Below are 23,656 nucleotides of genomic sequence, written 5' to 3' on the forward strand. Positions count from 1 at the left end.
GAGGAAGCTAAACATCTGGAAATCATTAGAATGGAGAAGACTTAGAGGCAACGTGGTGATTGTCTTTACATACTTGATTGTCTTTACATACTTGAGGGCAGAAGGCACACAATTTCTTTCTTTCTTTTTTTTTTTCCTTCTCGATAAAATAGTTGGAGATTTCAGCTTTTAATATAAAAAAGAGTTCTGTGAAAGTCAGCCTTCTCCATCAAGGACATAAAAATTTTCCTAATGCTGAGCTGTCCATAGTGTTTGAGGAAAACTGATCATACGTTGAGAATATTTTCTGAAGAGTTTCTGCAGTGTGTCTGTATTTGGGTTAGATGACTATCCAAGGCATCTATTTGGGATGTCTTATTTCAAAACAGTGGAACCACTCAGAATTTAGTAGATTCTAAATGGGCAGTGAATTACATGTTAGAATCTTCCTTTAATGGAAGCATATTTGATGCATATTTGCAGATTTTTAAATGGATCTTCAGTTTCCCAAAGAAAGGGGTGCAGTTTTTAACGTGGCCTGCAAGGTTATGGTGATCTGCTCCTAAATGGTGCCCTCCAGGAATTAATTCACCTAAATTTAGCTTCTAAATAACTTCTATAACTTTGTTCTGAAAACATTTTTTGGCCTATGTGATGTTATGTCTGAAAAGCATTCCTTATTAATTTAATTATCTTTTTTGTGTGTGGTTGCTATATTTTTCTCTATTCCAGATATTGGCTTAAGCCACATTTGTTTTCTGAGAAGCATAAGAAACATCTGAGTCTTTGAGAAGTTAGAGATGCTTTTCTGAATTGATTGAAATAGATAACTCTTTGTGGTCCAAACTTACCAGAGGAACTTTTTGAACGGAGATCCCTGCAGAGAGAGTAGCAGAGTCCTCAAGCCTTGCCCATTACAAAAGTAGAAACACCCAAGAATAGGGCTTTCCCAGTACTGTTAATGTAGAATATCCTCTTCCCCCAGCATAGAATTCCCAGACTCCACCCTTCCTGTGGTTACCACTGATTTCCCGGAGGCTTAGGGAAACAGGGTACAGGAAATGAGTCTCTCTACACCATCCTCATTTGCTAAGAGTTGTTGGTGAAAGAAGGAACCTGCTACCTCATCAGTCTGGAAACCCTGACGTCTTGGTTTAAGTAGTGTGACTGTGTGACACCAGGCCAGGCTTTGGGCCAGATGTCAAGGTGAGATGTTCATTTCTGCTCAAGGGGTTTTCAGTTGCTCACTCTTCCTCTTTGCCTATAGACTAAATTGTGCCCACTCTTTTTTTTTTCCACAGACATGTCAATGACCCCAGTGTTAGTTTCTTTGAGGCTGATTGTATCACAGGGACATATATTTGAAATAAAGCCATGAGACTTTGGTGATGGCATTTTAGGACTTAAATAAAGAAGACATAGAAGCAGCATTTGGAAGGTTCTTTCCCAGTGCTGGTGGAATCACTCTGGGCAACTGTCTACTCTGCCTCCTTACTGTGGCTCTGCCTAGTTTTTATTGGGAGAGCTGTGCTTGTGGCCTTCCGAATTCTATGTAGCAGTAGCTGAGGTTCAGCATGTGAAATGAAATCATGTTTTTTGTATTCTATGGCTGTTTGCATAAAAATATACTCTGTTGTCTGACACCAATTTTTTTCCCCTCTCGGTTCCTAAAGAGGGCCCAGCCAATTTCATCTCTGACAGATCTCTTTAAGACCTTTTTCTAAGTATGTCTTTGAGCAAGAGGAATGAGGAGTTCACCTCTTATGGAATGCATTGACAAAGCAAGCTAGAAAAACAAAACTTGTAGGGAAGAGCTTTTCTTAAATGTTATCAGTTACTTTAACAGGCCAATTCAGGTCATGTTAGAACAAGTTATTTGATCTGCAAACAATCTCATTCTTAGGTGAAATTTCTGACAATGATGATAATCTGTGGCCTATTGCTGCCATTCACTCTAAAACTTAGAATCCAATCAGTTGATTGTTGGCTAAACATTTCTTGTGTACTTAGTGGTGTTAGCTCTTGGGCAAAATGCTAAGTAAAGAAAAAGGTCTTCATCCTCAAAAAGAATATCCAGTCTAGCTGGTGAGATAGAACAACAGCCTATAGGCCTGACCATGTATATTAACCACTTCCTTATAGGATATCTATCCTAAGGATAAGGCTTAGTGGGTTCCAGAAAGTCCAGAAAGCTTCCTCAAGTAGCAGAGCAGGGGAAAAAAGGAAATTCAGCTTGCCATCTCGAGGACTTTTAGAAGTCACTCATGGTGATTTCATGTGAGAACAAAGTCAGGCCATGCACTCTGCAGACAGTGGGGCCCAACAAGGGGGAGATTGTGATAGAGCTTTATGATTCATAACTTGGAAGTCATCATAAAGAGCTTTGCTTCCACTTGAACCATGGGTGACCCAAGAAATTCACAAAAATAAATGGCTTATTGTTTAACAGGAGAAACCATTGATATGGAATAAGAACAGTATTTGCCCCAAAGATGGCATTTTACTCTTGTGGGAATACTGAATAGTAATGGGGGAAAGTTTAAATTTAGTAATATTAAAATTTTTAAATGCTTTAGCAATATTTTTCCAAAAGGAACTGTCATTTTCTTGGCCATAAATATTTTTTAAAAAATAGTAGACAAGGTGCTCAGCAGGCATTTTAAATTCTAACTTAAGGATTTCACAGTACCAAGTTCCAAATGCTGACAATATGCAGTTTTTTTATCCTATGTAGTAGGGATCATTTTAAGTCCAGAAGTATATATGTATATTTTTCTTTTCAAACAGATATGAATTAGGGAATAAATAGGCAAAGATTAATTATAGTAGGCTTCAAATGAAGACATGGAAAAATAACATTATAGTATGTTTTGGTTATCTTTCCCTGACTGGCATAGTTTTTTTCTACTCTGCTTCTGAGTCTTGACCCTTGCTAGACTATAGTACACCCTCCTGCCCAACCTCATTCTCAGGGGACAAGTTCAAAACCCCCACTGGTGCCTGAAACTATAAAGTACCAGATCCTACGTGTACTATGTTTGTTACTATAATACCACACACTATAGCTGTAACTTGAATTGTGGCAGAAAAACTAGCATGAATTTCTTTTTTCTCTCTTTACAGTTTCACAGGGACTACTTCATTTGTTCTTATCATAAATCTTACCACCAACCTGATTATTCTCTTTCCTTATTAAGTTGAGAACTTCTACTTTTTAGGAATCATCTTATCTTGGGCATATCTGAATTTCAAGCATCACTGTTGTTATGACTTGAACACAAGCACTCATTACTGCCATGGTCAGTCTGATAAGTGAGGTGGCTGGCTGTTCACAGGTGGGTAGCATCTATATTGTGGATATGCTGCACAAAGGGCTGACTCACGTCTCTGGTGGAACAGAGCAGGGTCGAATGAGATTTATTCATGCTATTCAAAATGGTACACAAACTAAAACGTATCAATTGTTTATTCCTGGAATTTTCCATGTGGTATTTTTGGGCCATGGGTAACTGAAATTGCAGAAAGCAAAACCTCAGCTAAGCAGGGACTCCTTCATTTATAATCTAGTTAAAACAAGCTTCATTAGTCACATTGGCTGGACTAGATGCATTGTGACCTGCATGCTTTTGCTTGTTCCTCCTTAGCTTATTTTTCTCACTCACCTGGAACATTGAGACATTCCGCTGCTTGTCTCTCTCCAAGCCAGTTACAGACATCCTCTTTTTTATAGTATATGTTCTCTTTTTTATGTTTATGATCAAGAAGTTTATTTATTGGCATTGGAGAATGTTTGCACTATTGCATGACTACATGAATTGAAAATATGTAAAATATATATGAAATTGGATGGGCCCCTCATGAAAGAGAGAAAAGAGTAAATGGTCATAGGTCAGCATTAATAAGCATTTGTTTCACCATGTGTTCTCATATTACTTGAATTTGTGACAATTCTTCATCACCATTAAATATATTTACTGAGGGCCTGTTCTGTGCCCTTGTCTAACATCCTGGGTCTCATCTCTTGTTTGAAAGAGAAGAGAGGTCTGCAGTCCATCTTCTGTGGTCAGATGTTAGAAAAAGTTCTGTGTTCATAGGCTCCTACTTCCTCCCCTCCTAATCATTCCTCAGACTACTGCAGCCAACTCCTTCTACCACTGCGCTGAAACTGTATCTAGAAAGATGAAATTGTAGTGACCTCCTAGTTAAAAAAGCCATTGGATGCTTTGCAGTCATCTTTTTTGGTTTGTATCTGGAGTTGACACTATTGCAAACTTCCTTTCATATGATACTCTTTCCTCAGTGACCTTCTCTGGCCACTTCTTTCTGCTTCCTCCTGTTGCCTTTCAGACATTGATGCACCTCTTTGTCCTGCCCTCAGCCCACTTCTTTTTCGATCTTATGCACTCTGGAGTTGCCACACACCTACACTGATAAGTCAATTCTAGATCTGGAACTCATAGAATCAAATGAAGCTTGCCCACCCCCCCTGCCCCCCACCAACTGGGAATTAAACCAGGGGTACTCTACCACTGAACCACATCCCCAGCCCTTTTATTTTATTTATTTATTTTTTTGAGACAGGATCTCACTGAGTTGCTTAGGATCTTACAAAGTTGCTGAGGCTGGCCTCAAACTTGAAATCCTATTACCTCAGTCTCCCAAATCACTGGGGTTATAGTGATGTACCACCTATTGGACAGCTTCTTCTGCCTGTGCCACAGGCACCCATAAGTTAGCAGTTTCAGTTACCTTGGCACACTGAGGGCTGAACATCCAGTCCTCTCCTCGTCACATGTAATGCCTGACATCACACTCCATCCACCTGGCAGAAGTTCCCTTCTCCAAAGAAAATGATGGAATCTGGACTCACAGAGGCTTCTCCACCGTAACTGACTGCTCATGCTTGCTTGGTTTTCTTTTCTTTTATTCTCTTCCTTCTCTTCCTCCTCCTTCTTCTTTCTCTTCATTTTTTTTGTCCCTCTAGTGCTGGGAATGGAACCCAGACCTGATGCCTGCTAGGCACTGTACCTCTCAGGGGCACTCCACCACTGAGCTACACACCCAGCCCTCCTGCCTACTCAATAACAAAGGAACATTTGTCTTTAAAAATATATATATCACTTTCTTCCCAAAGCCCTTTAGGGAGTGTGAAATGATTTTTTTTTTCTTATATTGATTATCATCAGTTTGAGGTAGCAAGTGGCAGGCATTGGTAACTTTCTTTGGAGATAAAAAAAAAAGATGACACTCCAGAGTCCAGAAGGAATAAATCTAATGTGTCCACAGTGAAAAAAATGACTGTGGAAGGAGTCAGGGACTATGAGTCACTCACTCAACAGATATTTATTGGGAACATCAAAGTGTCAGGCACTAGAAAAATGCAGTGTTGAGTCAGACCCAGGGTTCTGTCATGATGTGCTGTGACACATCTTGTCCCTATCTTTTGTACTCTGATTTTTTTCATCCTAATTAGTGATTAATGAAAACAATTAGCAAATGTTTACCATGGGCCAGGCACTGTTTTAGAACCTTACACATACTAACTCATTTAATCATCACAAAAGTCACTGTGAGCTTATTATCATTGTTATTATTACTGAGGGAGGGCAAAGGCTGGGCAGAAGAAAATTTAGAAATATGCCCTACCTCAGTCTGCTGGTAAGTGATAAGGCATGGATTTGAATCCAGGTGATCTGACTCCAGAACCCATCTGCCACTGTCTTGGCTATCCTAACTCCTCACCCCATAGCAAGTCCTTCCACTAGCTATCCATGATGCTCTGTGATGTAAGACAAGCTAGTTCTCCACGTGCCAGAGTTAACCTGTGGTTTTGAATAACAAATATTTAGACTTTTCTTTCTTGAAACACTTGCCCCCTTGGGCATTGCATTGGCAGTGGTCTCTTTTTCTAATCTGAAATCCACAGAAAAAAAAGAAAAAGTTGCAGTTAGGTCCAAGTGGTTTTGACAGGTTGCTAAATAAAACTGGCTTAACTGAAGTTCTGAGAATTTCTTACAAAAGAAAATTTCCTTAGTATAGGAAATCATGGGTCATTGCAGTTATAAGTGTCTTAGTAAATAGAAAATGTGGCTTGAGGCTAAGAAGCATAAAATCTTAATGAGATTATTTGTGGGTTGCTATTTATGCATATCTTTTAAACCATTAAAAAATGATTCCTGTCTTCAGTGTGTCATGTTAAGTTTCCACTGTTGAAATCTTACATAATTTTTGAGAATCTCCAGAGTTGCTAAAAGGAAAGAAAAAAGCAATAGTAACAAAAATTTATGTAGAATTTGAAATTTACAAAGTACTTTCACATACAGTAACCTTTCTGATCATCCCTGTTTTTATTCTCTTAGAAAATAGAATCACAAGGCTTTCAATGAAAATTTATAAAATTACCTATGTTTTCTTATATGGTAATTCTGAACTGATTTGGAAAAACTCAAATCTGAATCAGTGATGTGTTTAAATTACTAATGTTACTCCAAATTGCAGGTAGTAACTTTGGGGAACTTCTCTGACAGATACATAACAGGAGCATTTGGCTGATCATAAGGTCTATGAAGTGGTTAAAACCTCCTTTGGTTCCTTAGTTTTGAGTTTTCCTTGTGCTTAGTCCCACTTCCCTCCTTCACCAACTTGAGGTGAGGGCACACTGAGGGCGAGGTAGGCTCCTCTGAGGCTTTTGGCAGCAGGGAGAACACTTGGCTAGGCCATTTGTGCCCCGACTACCAGCTACAAGAAATCAAAGATTTCTCTCAGCTGTAGATGAAAACTCTTAGACACATAGGAAAACTTTATATTTCTATATAAATATCATATGTGTGTGTGTGTGTGTGTATGTATATATATATAGTTGTAGATGGAAACAATGCTTTTGTTTTTATGTGGTGCTGAGGATCAAACCCAGGGCCTCACACTAGGCAAGCACTCTACTACTGAGCCACTACCCCAGTCCCCATAGGGAAACTTTAGTTCAGCCTTAGAAAGAAAATTAGGCATGACCCCAGTAGTGAGATTTTTCTGCTCAGTATATAAAGTGAGAGCATTAATAAAGTATATATTTGTATGAAAGGTGCTGCTCTACAAATAAATCTGCTCTTTTTTGATTATTAGAACTGTACAGGAAGAAGTCATCTGTTTTGGCATAAACTATGGAAATATATCTAGGTAGCCAAGGAAAAACTGAATTGTTACTGAAGGATGTGTCACACAGAAAAGAAATAATTTTCAAAGCAGTGGCTGGAAACTTTTCAAACATGAATCTAGGGAGTCCCTTGAGCTGTCTGTGTGGGTGATGGGTGAGTAGTATTGGTTTGGTTCTTGCCGGGCTACTTATTTATTTATTTTCCCACAAAGATTCCTTCTTTTCTGTGAAATGAGAGTTGAAGGTGCAGCTCCATTTCGGTGAAGTAGAATTCATTTATACTTACTATAACTTGTATAAATCTAGTGAAGAGAAACAGGTTTTCTTGCTAAGCTTCAGTATTATATAATTAATATAATACAATTATTTTCTTTAACCTTTTTTTAAAAACTACATGATTTAAGATATTTAAGAATTTAATTCATAAGAGATTGAAACTGGACATAGGAGAAAGACTAGAGAAGGATCAGCATTCTGCTACCTGGTTGAACACATCTCTAAAGTGGCAGCCTTAGAATACCATGTCCTGGTAGAACTCCCTATTGAAAGCCAGCCAGCAGAGCCACTTCTTTATGCCCTACTCCTTACCTGAAGCACTGTGAATTGTCACCAGGGCCCTGAGTATGAACATAGGTTACTCCACAGGATTGCTACTCAGCCTGACAGAAGGGAACTAGTGTCACTGGGCAATCCACACTCTGATTTAGAAACCCCAGGCTGTGGGTTTGGCATTGGCCAGATACCCTGGCTCAACCTTGAATAAATATTCCTGAGGCCTAAATAGGATAGGGAATTCAAAGCCCTATTTTTCCCAAGTTCTTCCATAACCAATCCATGGCTGCTTGTTGTGAGATTTAAGTGGAGAGGCCATGTTTTGGAGGGGAAACAAGGCGTCATTCTTTACTATAAATTAATTCTCCCATACAGTTCCCTTTTCTCTTAGAAGTGAAACCATTAGAGGGGCCAGATCAAACCCACTCTAGTCATTGACCAGGGCCAGCTTTATCACACACCCTGCCCAATGTAGTAACAACCTGTGTGAAATGACTTGAGAAATCTTAGGCAGTGCCCTCTCCCCACCCAGATATCTCAAATGCAGCCTTCATCTTAAGCCAGGTCTTAAAGACTCAGGTAGACTTTTATTCTTTTAGTATTTGGATTTCATCCCTTCTAAGAAAATGGACATCACAGTGGGAGGTAAATGACTTTTATGTTATTATAGTCACTTATGCCATGATATAAATTAGTTTAAGTTTCTTTGGTTTTGAAAGAAAGATAATTAGATGACAATGGGGAGAAGGTGCAGAATTGGAACAAAGGCAGGAAGCACAGTCATCACTCTTGTGGCCTGGCTGAGGACTCTGTGACTTCTTTCCCATTAGAACTTGCTTCTATGCTTTCAGGGAAACAGGGCATCCTATTTTCCATTTACTTCTCCCTTCTGTCAAACAAAGACTTGGAGGTCTTTTTACGGCTTTGACTCTTCCTTATCCCTTCTAGATGTAGTTCCATTTCCTTTCCAAGATGAAAGCATGTCTTTGTCCCCTCCCAGAATAGTTCCAGGCAGCAGAACATAGTGAATCCTTCCAGATAAAGAGGATGCTGATAAAATGCCAGATTGTTATCAGAGAAGCAAAGTGAGGGGAGTCAAGTCCCTACCATTAATTACCTCATTACAGCTTTGTTTATATCCTGTTCATTTGGGGCATGTTTTTCTTGGACAGTTTCTTATCTGTGTTCTGAACTGCAGTCTGAAGTTTGCAAAACTCCCAAAGGTCAGGAAATAGTGGGTTCCTTCTTTGCTTAATTGCAAGGAAGAGAAGATCAAAGTTTCTATCTTCATCTGGAAGGAAATAGACAAATGCTTGGTTTGGGCAGCCTATTCCTCTCCTCAGTAGACAACTATACTGTGCTGATTGAGCTCTGGCTCTAAATATTGAGGAAGTTACCTGGAAATAGAATGGCATTTATCTCTGTGAAGCCATGAGCATCAAGCAGTGATTGTATATCCAGACATTGAGGCTGGAGTCCAGTTGAATCTAAAGTAATACTACTTGGTAGTTTTAGTAAATATACTTGATGCCACTGAACTGTATTCCTAAAAATGGCTAAAATGGTTGACAAAGTTATGTTTCTTTACTAAACAAGTTCATATCTGACCTCATGTTGTTTTATTCGGTTTGGTCTGCAGCGCAACCCATCTTAGCTAACAAGACTATGGACATAATTCAACCCACCCTCTCAGCTCACTGGTGATGTGGGCTTCTGAAGACCAGAACATTTTGCTTTTCATAAGACAAAATCCTACAAGCATGTTATCTGGTAATATACCTGCAGTACGAATTTGAAGAATAAAAGAAAGAAAAAGCGAATAAGAGAATATACCTCATTCTAAATCATGAAACTTAGTTCTTATTAACTCCAAAAGCCCTCGCTCAGAGCTCCAATGTAAAGTGTCTTGTTTTTACCTTGTGTGCATGTCTCCTGGTTCATCGCTGTCATCACTTGAAGTTAGCTGATAAAGTCAATTTGATTTTTGCAGGCGCTTGCTCATATTTAATTTAGTATTTCCTTAGAAGAGGCTAGAAAAATGAGGGACTTAGGGAAAAGTTAAGGTAAATCTTGAAATATATAAAAGCTCACTTTGAGTGAAAACTAATTAAAAACTAGCCCTGGCCTTTTCATAGGCAAGAAAAAATTGGAATGGCGACAGGGGATGTATTCTTTAGGAAATAAAAACTTTGCCAGAAATAGCATGGGTGGTTAAAGGAGTCTGGTGTGAAAGTTGCATCATTTAAAAAATAATATATCTTTACTTTCTTCTTGACTAATGGTTTTGTCAGAATAACTGTTTAGATAATAAATGAAGTACTTTGAAGTGCATAGGGGAATGAACATTTCTGTGCCTTGTACTAACTGGTGATACAGATTATAAACTAAATGATGCCAAACTTCATCAGTTCATCCCAGATCTGCACACTAGCAAGCTTAGTCAAAGCCGTAGAAATCTACTGAGGAAATCATGAAAATGAATGGAATTGATCCAGAATGTTTTAATTTTCTTCCGAAATGTTATATTTATTAGACCTCAACACCCAAAAGTTAAAACAGTATTGAATTTCACACATAGCACTTTATTTGTAATCTTAGGTTAAAGGTTATGGCTTTGGCATGACTGAAGAATAATGACTCATACATTTTACACTGACTTTATTTTATTTCTGATAGGCATAAAGGAGAGCTAGGGAGTAAGATGATAGTGCATTAAGGCTGAATTTATTAGTTGATTGGACACAAATGGAAATACAGAATGTCACTTAATGATTTTTTTGTTTCTGTTGATATTTGTATTTATACTTTGGGTGAAGACTGTGAAATGCTAACTTATACTTAAAATGCAATATAAAATATCTCTTGACTATTAAAATTAGGAGTGAGAATTAACAGTGATTTTTTTTCTAATAAATGTCTCAAACTATACATAGCTAAAATCTTATCATGTGGACATTTTGGAGAATGTGACCAGTACTCTGCATTTAAATGTGCCCCATCTTAAAATGTAGTCATCATGAAATTAATACATTAAGGCATGGTCACAATCCAGGAAAAGACTTGAAGGTAATATGAGTCTCCCCATAATCAGTAACCTAATTAAATGCTAGATAGCTTCAGCTTTACAATAATGTACCATGCTTCTGAACAAAGATAACACCACCACTGAAACTGTATACTTGTAACACTAGTACATTTTTAATTAGTGGCAGGGTACGTGTGTGTGCTCATTTTTGTTTCATCTTTGGACTTTGCACAGCTGTTTCCATTGTGCATTCATTTGGACTATATCCAGTGAGGACAGTCACTGATTTGGCTTGGTTTTTTCAGAATTTGGAATGATTCAAACTGGTTTGAATCAAAGTTACCTTTTTGCTATGGAAAAGGCAACTTTGGGGGGTATTTAATATATAAAACTGGTTTAATCTACTCAAGAAGAAGAGAAAATCTGTTTTACCTTAATAGCTCACATAGAAAATTGTACCACCAAATGCAGATGAGTTTATTGAAGACGGTCCATCAGATTTGGCATCTCTTGGTTGAATAATTTGAGTTGTATGTACACTTAAAAGTAATACAGCTGAATTTCTTTTAATATATATTATTGCTCAATTCTTTGATGGTAAAAATGCCTTAGAATTGGAGTGCATCAGTTTCAATATTAGTGTAGGCTTTTTTTCTTTCTTTCTTTCTTTAGTTGTACATAATACCTTTATTTTATTTATTTATTTTTGTGTGGTGCTAAGGATCGAAACCAGGGCCTCACATGTACTAGGCGGGCGCTCTACCGCTAAGCCACAACCCCAGCTCCTAGTGTAGGCTTTTGAGTTAGAGGCACCTGACTTTGAATCCAGCTTGTTCACTCACTTCCTTTATGAGCTTGGGCAAGTTACTTAATCTCTCTGAGATTGTCTAGAAGAGAGCATGTGGAAGCTTCAGAACATTGTCCTAAAAACATTTTTGGTTTTTAGTTCTTATGTGATTATTAGGACTTAAGTATTTATTGATTTGATTTTTTAAGAGAGCACAAGGAAAAGTTAATTCTGGTTGGAAAAGTTTAAAAGAAATAACTGGAGTTGTTTAATCTGAGGGAGAGAAGACAGGATGTTCCAGAGAAAGGGCTAGAGGAAGAGAAGAGAAAAGAAGACAGGATTATACCTCAACTTTTCTAGTGGATATGATAGGATTTTCTTTAAGAACAGTTTCAGTGAGGCCTGACATAAACTGCACATGTTTAAAATGTATAGTTTGATAAGTTTATATACAATCTAAAACCATCACCATCGTCAAGATAGTGAACATATCCTTCACCCTTTGTAGTCCTTACACAGCCACTCCATTGCTGGCATTGGCTGTTCCGGGTTCTGTCACTCTAAGTTAATTTGCACTTCTTTGTATTTCATGTAAATTAAATCATACAGTACGCGTTCTATTTTGTCTGACTTTTTCACTCAGCCTAATTATTTTGAGATTCAGCCATTTGTTACACATACCCATGATTTTTTTTTCCTTTTTATCATCAAATAGAATTCCATCATATTGATCTACCATATATTTATTTATGTAGGCAACTGTTTATTTATGTACTCAACCATTTTAGACATTTATCTTGTATCCAATTTGGGACCATTATAAATGAGTTGCTATGAAGATTTCATGTACAAGTCATATTCTAGACGTGCTTTCATTTCTCTAGAGTAAACATACAGAAGTGGAATACCCATTCAACTATATGGTTGGTGTATGTTTAACTTTAAGAAATTGAACAATTTGTTTTCCAAGGTGATTGTATTATTTTACATTCCCACCAACAGAGTATGAGAGTTCCAGTTGTTACATGTCCTAGCCAACACTTCGTGTGCTCGATGTTTTTCATTTTAGCCTTTCTAGTGAGTATGTAGTTATGTCTACTTGGGGTATTAATTTGAACTTCCCAAACAACTGGGGATCTTGACCATCTTTTACATGTGTTTATGTGCCATCCATATATCTTCTTTGTTGAAGTGTCTGTTCAGAGCTTTGACCCATTTTTTTTAAAAAGAGAGTGAGAGAGGAGAGAGAGAGAGAGAATTTTTACTATTTATTTTTCAGTTCTCGGTGGACACAACATCTTTGTTGGTATGTGGTGCTGAGGATTGAACCCGGGCCGCACGCATGCCAGGTGAGCATGCTACCGCTTGAGCCACATCCCCAGCCCCTGACCCATTTTTTTTAACTGGGTTGTTTGTTTTGTTATTTCGAGTGTATTCTGGGACCAAATCTTTTAGGCATAGATTCATTTATTTCTCTGGCATGTAGAACCAGAAAAACAAAATTAAATTATAGCAAGAAGGAGTCTACTTACACAGAAGGAAGTACTTTTTGACTGTGGCAGTCTAAACATGGGCATGGGTCAACCAAAGGAGGATGTAAAACTTTCCCTGGACTTATTTTAAAAAGGGCTGGCTGTAGTCTATTTGGGATACTGTAGGCATGCAGAAGTATGACTCAGTTTACCTAACTGAAGTTTTCATTTGAGAGAAGATATCTTCCCTGGGATGGGTCTCTTGCTAACATCTTAGTATCCCTTGCTCTTTTGTGCTATTTTTTCCAGGCAAAAAAAGTGCAATTTCTTGGGATTTTTCAAGACTTTTCCTGTACTTTATGATTTTTAAAAAGTCATTCTTTCTGATTTTAGCTTGAAGTATTGCTACGAAATATGAGGAAGGTCATTCGGGGCATTAATTAACTTCAGCAAAAACAATTGCAATCTCTACAGAGCAATCATATTAAAAGAAATGCTCAAATTTCTCTCATCCAGCAGTAGCACCAATCATTGTTTTTGCTGATGGTATTGGACAGATTAATTCAACTCTCTGTAGAGGTAAAATAATTAACTAGATTCTAGAGAGGAGGTTTTCTGTGATTAAAGGACTTGGGTTGTTGTGGCCCTTGGATGGGAAGAGTCAGGGGTGCTTTAATGACAGGATTTCAGTAGAGCTAATGAAAGATTTTCCTGTATGTAGAAAACACTGGTCATTTATTCTCCAACTCCACAGATTGCCCAAACTGGAGGATGTTGGCTCCAACTATAAGGAGATTGAGTATGGTTAGTGTTAGGCATAAAATTTTTATTATCAGCATCAATATTATTATGAGATTAAGCAATGGAACAAGTCAAGAGAGACCATGAAGATATGTGAGAATAATAATAATAAAAAAAAGATAGCCATCTGCCTGGACTGTTTAAATGCCCATTGATTTATAGGATCTTGTTATTGAAGGAAACTGTAGAGATCACTTCTCCTAAAATAACCTTTTACAGAAGGGAATATGAGAGGACATTATGTAACTTGCCTCTGGCTACATTGTTAGATACTAATATTTTAATTTTAGGATGTTGCAAAAGTAATCTCACTTAAAAGAGACACAAAGGAAACCATGTGTTTCTGCTTCATGAGAAGGTTTCACATGACCAAAATAGTCCCTTAAAGCTGATGACTTATTATTTTTTCCTAAGCCCATGAAGATTCTGACCTATGTTTATCTTTGCTTGTCATTAAAAATATTAAAGATTTTTATTCAGGCATTTTGAACTTCTCTCTAAATAAATATGATACTTCAAGTGACTGAAGGGTAATTTGACCTGAAGTGATCAATGATGATAGAGGACAGCAGGGGACATTGCCAAATCCTTTGTGTAACCTAGCCCAGTATGATATGGGTTCTATATTTTGAAGAAAGATTACAATTTGGTGGATGCCTTTGGCTCAAAGTCCTGTGACTGATTTGCCTTTTAAAAGGTAGTACTTTATAAAGCTGTAAGACTTTGTTTTGTTAAAGACTAATTGGATTGGTAGAAAACATATTTAGGCTGTCAATTCATTGTGAATGGGGTCTGCAAATACGAATTCTAACCATTGGAATTAGTGGGCTAAATTGCTTGTAAAGGATTCCACATCCACAGTCATGACAGAAAGAAATCAGTATAAGGCCTTTTATTTGGTTGTGGTTATGTTTTATTTGGACTCATCATTTTGTACATGTTCCCACTAAAGTGAAAAACCAACATATATTTATATAATGTTGTGTACTTGTTGTATAGGGTTTATCTGAGTATAAAAGTGGGATAAAATACTTAAAAGTATCACCCCATGATAACCAATGGATTTATTTTCAAAATTGCATTTGTTGTTGTCTAGGCAAAAAATGATGAAAAAATTTAAATGAAACATAATTTTCATACTTCATCTCTGTTTTGATAAGAATAAGTAATAAGGGATTAATATACAGAAATCATGCATCCTTTCATTTATTTAAGAAATATTTGACACAGTGGGCATCATGATAGGCACATGCCTATAATCTCAGGATCTCTGGAGGTTGAGGTGGGAAGTTCACAAGTACAAGGCCAACCTGGGCTATTTGGTGAGATCTTGTCTCAAAATATAAAGTAAAAAGGAGCAGGGGAGTAGCTCAGAGGTAAGACATAACTGGGTTCAATCTCCCTTACTGCAAAACAACAATAACAACACAACAAAGAGTGTTGGGGATGCAGCTCAGTGGTAGAGTGCCCCTGGGTTCAATCCCAATTCTGCACAAAGAAAAAGGAAGAAGAAGGAGGAGAAGGAATGTTAGTAATTCCGATTTTCTGTGTGTGGGGTGGGTACTGGGGGTTGAAACCAGAGCCTTGGCATACTAGGCAAGTGCTCTTCCACTGAGCTTGAGACAGGTTTCTCTATGTTCCCTCAGCTGCTCTTGAATTTGCTATCCTCCTGCATAATTCTCCTGAATAGATAGGATTACAGGTATGTTTCACTATACCTGGTTGTAATTCTGTTTTGTGGATTTTTATCCAGCCCCCATACTGGGGATTAAACCCATGGCCTTGCACATACAAGGCAAGTGCTCTACCTCCTGAGCTACACCCCCAGCCCCTGGCTGTAATTCTAAATAATTAAAACACATTCTTCCAAAAGCTTTTAAAAATAACTACCACACTGTAAACCTTTCCCTTTCTTTGGTGGAAAAATTCCCTTACTTTATTTTCTTGCACTAAAAGGAATGGCATGAATGCTAGCAGCCATTATCTCTGTGACCTTGTGTCCTTGCCACATTATGTGGCTGAGTGCTGTGCCCAGTTCTTGCTACATTATGTATAACCATAGAAATGTGAAGTTGTGTTGCAATTGTGTACAATGAATCCAAATGCATTCTTCTGTCATATATATCCAATTAAAATAAATTAATTTTTAAAAAAGAGAGAGATATATCAAGGTGATGGAAACCACTCCCCAGCTCCTGGCAGCTCCCATTTTCATAGCCTAGAATTTATATTCTGTGGCAGATCAGCCTGGACAAAAGCCTTGGTAACTGAGAGCCAGAGTCAAGGTGGCCTCAAAATCATGCATCTGCTAAGGCCCAGGCTGCTGTTTAGCTTCTCCCAATTGGTCATGCACTGAAGTTTTAAAATATTCTATCATTGCTTATTATTGTCAGCATAAAATGTCACTGCCATAAAAGTATACTTTAGAAAGGTTTTAACATGATAAGAGTCTTAATTTTTAAAGAGCAGTATTACTTTTGAGCTACTTGGTAGGTCCAGAGATTTACACTAAACATTCTACCTCAAAAGCATAATAGTTTTTTTTTGTTTTGTTTTGTTTTTTAATATTTATTTTTTTAGGTGTAGATGGACACAACACAATGCCTTTATTTTTATGTGGTGCTGGGGATCGAACCCAGGTCCCGCCTGTGCTAGGCAAACGCTCTACCACTGAGACACAATCCCAGCCCCAAAAGCATAATGATTTTTGCTTTATTTTGTTTGTTAGATCTAGAAGGCTTTCCACCCAGACTTCTGGAGATGTACAGTTTTTAGCTCAGTACTCTCTACTGTTCTTACTTTCCCCTTAATACCCAAATGAAGGACTTTAGAAAATCAAACTTGAAAAATTCTGAATCCACTGCTTTTCTAAGAAATATATTTAAATAAAGAAATTCATGAGCTGTGCAGAGTGCACAATTACAGTAAATGCAACTTTTTTGAGTTACAGGAAAGGAGCAATTAGTTCAGGTGGTGGTAGATCTTTTGATGACTTGAAAATGGGTCTAGGAAGGACAAGTAGAGAATCTGGCAACCTTGACCATTGCTGTATTCTCCAAGAATGCAGAGAATGGTTTTAGGGATGCCTGGAATTGCAACATGGTTAATAGTACCAAAACACAGAGAATGACTGCCTTTTCACATTCACTAGATACAAACTTATTTTGTTTAGTATTTCTCTTTTTTATACATGTATATGTATATACACATGCTTTTAAAAGCACATGCTTTCCTCAGTGCAAGATTTAAACCACATGAAAAAGAAGTCTGGTGGAATATCACCAGAATCAACAGAAAATAGATTTGGACTCTGAACCCAGAGAATAGTCAGTAGGTGCCAAAGAAACCCCAGCTTCCTGCCCCTTGTTGCAGCTCATTTGGTGAGGAGGGAGAAGGGTAGGTGTAGTAAGCATGAAGAGCCTCTTTGGTACAGGCAGGGCTGTTTCCTGGACAGTTGTTGAGACAGAACACTGGAGAAAAATAGAGAGAGTGTATATATGTTAATGGAGGTTTTAAGTTTTCACATTATTCCACTTACTAGATTTGATAATAGCTACCACTTTTTTATCACTGTCTGATAGGCATTGTGTTTTACATGCTTTATCTCATTTAATTTTTACAAGGCCCTATGTGGTATATGAAGAATTTAGAAAGTTTACTCGCTTGTACAGGGTCACACAGTAGTAAGTGGTAGGACTTGGATTTAAACTTAGGTCTGCTGGATTCCAGAACATGTTCTTGACTCCTGTCCTGTGTGCTCTATGAAGATCCTGTTTCTGCTCTCAAGATCATTTCATTCTAGTAGACATGATGGCCCGAGGGATACTGTGGGAAAGGTAGATGAGTCCTCCCCTGCTCTGAAAGCCAACTGTTCAAGTGCAGTACCTGCACAGTGATTGACTCTGAGGTCATTCCTTAGCAGAGTTCAGATGAGATGTTACCCAAGGATGCAAGGGTGAAAGGACATTCATTGCAAGTGTTCAGGGAATTACAGATTAAATGGTAGTTGGCTTGACAAAATAAATATAGGAAGAAAGTTTTTTTAAAAAACAAACAAAAACCAAAATGAGCAGTATGACCAGGAGGCTGCTTAGTCTTACCCTACCTTCAGCAAAAGGGTAATCCCAATTGTGGGTTGCCAGTGGGTGACCATTTTCCAAAACCAGGCAGCCATACCATATGAGAAATATTAATGGTCAGGCATTCTTGAATTCCCTCAGTAGGTATCGTGAGGATAGTCAGACACAGCTTATTTGAACTCAGCTCAGCTCCCAAAGTGCTAACTTTGATTAAGTCGGGGCTCCTGTCCATCATCATCTGAACTTTGGGGACCTCTACTATATAGAGCGTATAGCCTAAAAATCAAAGCTCAGCACTGGAGGTAGGGTCTTGGATTAAGGAGGAACCAGGGGAGCATTAATAATTATGTTAGTGAGGAAGAGTCGAAGAGGATATTGGCTAGAGCCTGAAACCAACTAAGACTTTCAAAGACTGAGGTTGCTGTGGGTACTTAGCGGATCTCCCTATAGGTTGGGTGGGCAGAAACACTTTTGGTGCTCTGCAGCCACTTAACCTTTGAATTCTTTAGGAAAGGAACAATTCAAAGGGTGAATGTACAAGGGGAAACACCTTATAAGTACTCCGCTGCGCCCTGTGAAAGGGGAAATTAGAATGGTCTCGGCAGAATAGTTCTCCTGTGCTCAGAATACTGCATTCTAAACTTGCCTGGTATCTGAAGTGTTAGGTACAAAGGTTGGAAGGATGATATATACCTTGGTACTCTCTCCTCCAGAAAGCCATTCCAACTCTCTCTCCCACTTCCCTTTGTTATCCTTCTCCATAGCATGTGTGTCTCTGTGGGTACCACAGATTTGTGACCAGCATGTATTCCCTGAGCTAGTGGTTCCCCATGAGCAGTGTCCTAATTCCATTTTTATATCACATGAAATAGAGCACACACCTGACTGCCACACTGTGTGGCCATCCAGTGTGTGCCAAAGAATCTGGGGATTCTTGACCTGGATAAACTATATGGGAAAGTGTGTGTGTGTGTGTGTGTGTGTGTGTGTGTGTGTGTGTGTGTACATATACATGTTCATAAGTCTCTCTTTTGAGGAAGTCCATAGTTTATATTAGGCTCCAGTGTGTTTTCATAATCCTGAAAATGTTTATAAAAAACTGAACTTATTTGGAGATTTTCCATATTCTTGTAAATGAATGTGTGTGTATGTGTTTGGGAAGGTGGATTGAACTCAGGGGCACTCGACCACTGAGTCACATCCCCAGCCCTATTTTGTATTTTATTTAGAGACAGGGTCTCACTGAGTTGCTTAGTCCCTTGCTGTTGATGAGGCTGGCTTTGAACTTGGATCCTCCTGCCTCAGCCTCCCAAGCTGCTGGGATTATAGATGAGTGCCACTGCCCCTGGCATGAGTGTGTGTTTTTATATCTGGTAGATACTTTTATGCTTCCTTAACTTCCTGTTGTGAACAACAGCTTAGGGTAGCCAAGGAACTCTCCCTTGGAGCCATGGATCACAATTCTGTCCTGGTCACTGCTGCTTACACATCCTGACAGGGGGTCTACCTAACCTTCCTGAGTTTTATCTTATTTTTCACCTGTTAATTCCCTCTTGTCCTACAGGAATGTTGCATAGTAAAGAGATTACAGGTATACAGGCATCTCATAAACTGCCAAGAACTATACAATTGCAGAATACAAGTATTGTAATTAAAAATACATCATTTTTCTTGTCACACAATGCCAGGATAACAAATATGTGATTAAAATGAACATTGGGCCAGGTGTGGTTGCACAGGCCTGTGTTCCCGGCTAGAGGCAAGAGGATCACTTGAGCCCAGAAGGTCAAGGCCGAACTGGGCAACATAGCAAAACCACATCTTAAATAAATACATAAAGTGAACATGGAATGAATTTATTGGAGTGAGAGACTAGAAGTTGAAAGGCATTAGTATCTGCATGTCTTTTAGGCTTTGTAGATGCCCAGAACAGTCTTAGAGTACACACAGGGCTATTGAGGAAATGATTTTCAGACAATGATAAAAGTTTATAAGACCTTCAAGACCTCAATTTGTTTGCTTTACTTTACAGAAGAAGTGGAGTCTGGGAGATGGAGGGTATTCTTTTTTTCAGAAAGGCTGTAGATGGGCAGGGGATATAGCTCAGTGGTACTTGCCTGGCAGGTGTGAGGTCCTGAGTTCAACCCCCAGCAGTGCAGCACAAACAGAGGCTGGAAACTCTTCCTCATCATTGTTAATAGAGGACAAAGAAAGAACCTGTTTGTCTTCATGTCATCAGTTTATTATCATATCTTTTTAAAACAGTGTAGAATTACCCCATGATTTTAAATCTCTCTTTGGGGCTACCTAGAGGCCAGCAGTTCAACAGTGTGAGCACTTGGCAAGCCATGGGCACAGTGCATCGAAACAACTTTGTGTTTCCAAAGCACCTTCTTGGAGCGCTTCCCGGAGAGCACATCAAAGGGCTGGATGTAGATTACTGCACGCCTCTCAACTGGACTGAGACTCAGAGGTTACTGGGACTTGCCAACTCAAAAAACTCAGTGTCCAAAGCAGAGTGAAAACCCAGATGTTCCAATTTTTTATCCTGGTAGTCACTAGGTTCTAAATTTTCTCACTACTCCAGCTCCCTCCTCTCAATAGCTTGCAAAATGGTAACCTGGAAATGTGTTTTTGCTTAGTATGTATATATATATATATATATATATATATATATATATATATATATATATATATATATATATATATGTAAATCCAACTATCATCTAACCTTTCATTTAAACAATTTGTACTAGAAGGAAATTTGAAATTACATTTAATCATTGCTTTATAATTAATGTCATTTAATTAAATATTACTTTAAAAAATGGCTTCTTCTTTGGCAATTACATTACCTTTTGAGCAGTTCTGTTTTGCTTTTTAACCTGGTTATGGGGTTTAGAGAGTACCCTAGTATAGGGTATCTGAAAGCAGAAAGTTCTGGCACTTTTCCCACTTTCCATTCTTTCTCCTGTATGGATGCCAGATTCCTTTGGGAAATCATCATTTGCTAAAGGTCAGGAGCAAAAGGAGGGGCATTCTTGAGTGTAGGGTTACTGCTAATTGGAAACTAAACATCTGTAACCATGTCAGAGTTATTTGTATTTGAAAGGAAACATTTATATATAAGAGCCCTTTCGGTAACATAAAACACACTATAACACAGAGTGTGTGCATTGGAGGGGTGGCGATGGGGTGGGGAAGGACAGCCAGGGAAGCTTCTGACAAATGACTGTGCTGTGCTGAGTGAGGTCACTTGCTAATTAAATCTCAAAGCATTTTCAAAGTATTTTCTTTTCTTTGTCAAATGAAGTTTTCTTCCCTCATATGCCAAAGCAAACATTTTACTGTGTTTGCCATTTACAAATGAAACATTTCACCATTTTAATGGAAAAATAAGGAGAAAATGGGTGTGTGTTCAGAACCTAGTCAAAGATCAGTGGGAACTCTCTAGTTTCCTTCTAGAACCTTAGCTCTCAGCGTCTTCCCATGGTATGATGTGAGACTGGTTCTTCCCTTCCCTGAAACTGTGTGCCCATAGGCTTCCTGATACACCTACCCTTTCAGGAAAAAAAATCAAACTGTTTTCCACCTGTGCCTTTTTCTCCTTTCTTCCTAGTTTCTTCTTAGAATAAAATTTCTTGAGAATTCCTTTGAAGAAAGTTGAGAATCTACCCCTTTCCCCCATAGAGTCTAACACCTTCTGTTTTTTCCCACCCTTGCCCTTGGCATCTAAGACATTTCTGTAATTTTTTTAAAATTGGATGAAAGATCACAAAGTCGAGAGAACTTACTTAAGCTAGGACCTATCATATTGTATGAGCTACAACTGCAGCCCCCAGACCTCTTATTTTTGGAGCTGTTTTCTGAAAGAACTTGTGTCCTTATTCACAGACTGTTTGAAGCAAAATCCAATCAAGGTTTTCAAACAAATATTAAATGTCTTCGTGCAATTAACTTAAGCATCCTTTTCTTCTGCTTACCTCTCATTCTGTTATATTTGATAATTAAATTTTCCCAGTTCACGCAATGAAAGGTGAGGTAGCACTTTTGACCACTGTAGGGTGGTCAAAACCTGAAGTTTGGGGCAGAAATTTCAGTTTGAAGGATGAAACCAGTCAGTTGGACTGATTTCAGATTTTCAGTAGGACCTAGTCCTGCCTTGTGTGTTTTCTAGTTCCTTATTTGTGTGTTGCTGATCATGCTCCTTTTTTGTATGGTTTTCAGGTGGAGTTGGCATGAACTTAAAAGCAGCAGATACTGTTATTTTTTCTGACAGTGATTTTAATCCTCAAAATGACTTGCGGGCAGCTGCCAGAGCTCACTGAATTGGCCAGAACAAGTGAGTGAGTTAGTCATTGGCACCTTTCTGCTCTGGTGGCTTGCAGCTGTGGATTGGGGAGGAAGGTGGACCGTGTAGTGCTGACAACAGTGCCACGTTGGAGTTAGAGTTCACTGGGTTTGAACCCCGTTGTGCTGCTGGCTTGTAGAGTCATGTTGGGGGATCAGTGGTCCCATGATCAGTTCAGACTCACTTTGTTGAAAAGAAGAGTTAAATTCCAAAATGATTAGAAGAAACTTAGAATTTATTTAGTTCATGTTTCTCACGTTAGATCCTAATTCAGTTTAAAAATGAAGTTAAAGCCAGTGGGTGCACATGCCTGTAATCATTATCAGCATGGGAGACTCAAGCAGGAAGATCAAGTTTAAAGCCAACCTTGCAACTTACCTAAACCCTGTCTCAAAACTTTTTTTTTTTTTAAGGCTAGGATTATAACTTCATGGTAAAGCTCTCCTGGATTGGGTTCCCAGTATCACAAAGAGGAAACAAAGTTGTGTTCAGCTACCCTTTGACTTGAGGTAACATGCCTGCCAGGGGTTATCCTGGCTACAGATGAAGGCCCAATAGTGGTCACTTCATCTTCCTTCCTCTTTCTCTTTTGGGGAAAAGTTCAGGAAGAAGTTGAGGCCAGATTTCTCTAACAAATGCTCAGGTCCCAATGAGCAGTGTCCTTTTCATTGTTTCCTGAATGTGGCATTTGGTTTTGCTTCCTTTTGGGTGTATTTTCCTGGCATGCTTTTTTCCCCAGCTTTGCAGACTTCTAACACTTCTCTCATTTGACTCCCATACAGGGCTGTGAAAGTGATCTGGCTGATTGGCCGAGACACTGTTTAAGAAATAGTTTATAGGAAAGCAGCCTCCAAACTGCAGCTCACCAACACGATCATAGAAAGAGACCATTTTACTCTGGGAGCCCAGAAACCTTTGGCTGATCCTGACCTCCAGGTAAAATGTGTTCCTTTTAGAGTCTCATGATTTATAACCAGTACTATCTTTGGATGAGAATGCAAATAAAAAGGACCAGCATTAACCACCCATTGTTGCAAATTACACATTTTTTTCATTGGCCTAATTCTTACCCTCTCAGTACCTAACTACATGCAAGGTGCCATACAAGCTAAAAATGAGGGTGGCATTTAAAGGCAGAGAAAATAGAATAAAGAGAATGAGCTTTTAACCATCTAACTTGGATTGAAATTCACATCTTATCCCTTACTGGATGCATGACTTTGAGCATGTAACTGAACATCAAGGATCTAATCTCTTTATGGCTTCTAAAGATGAGTGTGCCACGAGTTACCTCAGAGAGAATTTGTTTAAGTTCTTTTTTTTTCTTCCTTTTTTTTTAATCAGTGATGATTAGTTCCATAGCTCCTCCTTAATCCCAGACGCTTTGAGTAGTGACTTACAGTACTCATTCCATACTCAGAGATGAGTGAACAAGATTAGGAATTCAAAATTATGCTATA

General features: G+C 38.4%; 1 protein-coding gene and 1 pseudogene across 3 annotated transcripts in view; both read left to right on the forward strand.

Annotated features, from left to right (window-relative positions):
- The window catches only part of LOC144373041 (transport and Golgi organization protein 1 homolog), a 153,329-nt pseudogene that overhangs the window by 49,216 nt on the left and 80,457 nt on the right, over nt 1-23,656 (forward strand).
- LOC144373042 (tRNA (32-2'-O)-methyltransferase regulator THADA-like) overlaps nt 1-23,656 on the forward strand; it is a 75,148-nt gene that overhangs the window by 31,193 nt on the left and 20,299 nt on the right. Inside the window, exons 4-6 of one of the 3 annotated variants that reach the window (XR_013432843.1) lie at nt 22,073-22,187; nt 22,610-22,705; nt 22,979-23,132. The exons of 1 other annotated variant lie outside the window; for it this stretch is intronic. The gene's annotated coding sequence lies outside the window, so the exon portion shown is untranslated. The remainder of the gene's footprint in view (nt 1-22,072; nt 22,188-22,609; nt 22,706-22,978; nt 23,133-23,656) is intronic. One more of the 3 variants, XR_013432844.1, reaches the window with a different exon arrangement.

The sequence above is a fragment of the Ictidomys tridecemlineatus genome, unplaced genomic scaffold (assembly GCF_052094955.1).
Source record: "Ictidomys tridecemlineatus isolate mIctTri1 unplaced genomic scaffold, mIctTri1.hap1 Scaffold_218, whole genome shotgun sequence".
Taxonomy (NCBI): Eukaryota; Metazoa; Chordata; class Mammalia; order Rodentia; family Sciuridae; genus Ictidomys; species Ictidomys tridecemlineatus.